Genomic DNA, 1615 nt, shown 5'->3' on the forward strand with positions numbered 1-1615 from the left:
TATGTATTGAAAAAAGTCACATGCTAGTTCAATCTTAGGGTTTTATATTGCTTCTAAAAGTAACATGGTACCTTAGTTTTGAATATGGTTGAGTTTGTTGTGTTGTGACTGCAATTTTTAACAAAAGATACTATGTCTTGCAAAAAGTCACTTGCTAGTTCAATCTTACGGTTTTATATTGCTTCTGAAAGTAACCTGCTGCCGTACTTTTGAATATGGTTGAGTGTGTTGTGTTGTAACTACAATTTTTAACAAAAAAAAAAAAAATCATGTTTTGAAAAAGGTCACCTGCTAGTTCAATTTTATGGTTTTCTATTGCTTCTGAAAGTAACCTGGTACCTTACTTTTTGAATATAGTTGAGTTTGTTGTGCTGTGACTATAATTTTTAACCAAAAAAAAAATCATGTCTTGAAAAAAGTCACCTGCTAGTTCAATTTTAGGGTTTTGTATTGCTCCTGAAAGTAACTTGGTACCTTACTTTTGAATATGGCTGAGTGTATTGTGTTAGGACTATAATTTTTTTTAGAAAGAAACATGTTATTTTAAATTTCTTATAAAGTAACTTGTTAAATGAATTTTATTTTTTCTTTTTGCTTCAGGAAGTGACCTGGCACCTGTAATTTTCTTGGAGAATGAATTTTATTAAAGCATTAATTTATTATAGAGGATAGTATGAAAGTAACTGCTACTCAAATTACAAAGTGATTGGTGTACATATTCAAGATAATTGTTCATTATTTGATCTTGGGAATTTATTTGATCAAAAATGAAATAAACACTGATTGGGACAATATTGAGATCTCATACCAAGTAGCTAAAAGTGAGCCACCAATCAAGTAACGTAATTCCAAAAGACTTGCTAATTATACTAATGAGGTTGTTGACTTTATCATTGAAGAAACTACAAGAAACAAAAGAAAAAGGGAGGAAGATAAAACAATCATTGAAACTCACAAGTTGCAAATATTAGTAGAAGGACAATTTTTCAAAGATAATAAATGTTCAAATTTGGACTTTGCTACTTTGTGCAAATAATCTACTACCATGCAAACTGAATTTTGTTTAATGTATTGAGTTATGACAGAGTTTTATGAAGAAAGTAATCTGTTCATTTACAAAATAAATCATGACATCTGTATTAGTAATATACCTAGTTGAGTAACGTGTTAATTTGAAAAGTAACCTAGTTGTTGAATTTTAAATTTTGTTTTTACTTTAGGAAGTAACGTGGTACTTTTACTTTTGATTTTGGTATAGTTTGTTGAGTTTTGATTGTATTTTTGCTCAAATTAACGTGTTTATTTTTGCTTCAAATTGTAACCTGGCACTTTTACCTATACTTTTTGTATAGTTTGTTAATTTTGATTCTATTTTTGCGTAAAGTAATCACATGTGAATTTTGTAAGTAACCTGAGACATGTATCACTAAATATAGTTGACTGTGTTGAATTGTGACTATTTTTTAATAAATAACCTTGTAATTTGAAAAAGTAACCTAGTAGTTAAATTTTTAGCTTTAATTTTTCTTCAAAAAGTAACATGGTATCTGTAGTGCGTGTTGTGCTATGTTGCACAAAGTAACGTGTTAATTGGAAAAAGTAACCTGGTTGTTAA

The sequence above is a fragment of the Cannabis sativa genome, chromosome X (genome assembly GCF_029168945.1).
Source record: "Cannabis sativa cultivar Pink pepper isolate KNU-18-1 chromosome X, ASM2916894v1, whole genome shotgun sequence".
Classification (NCBI taxonomy): Eukaryota; Viridiplantae; Streptophyta; class Magnoliopsida; order Rosales; family Cannabaceae; genus Cannabis; species Cannabis sativa.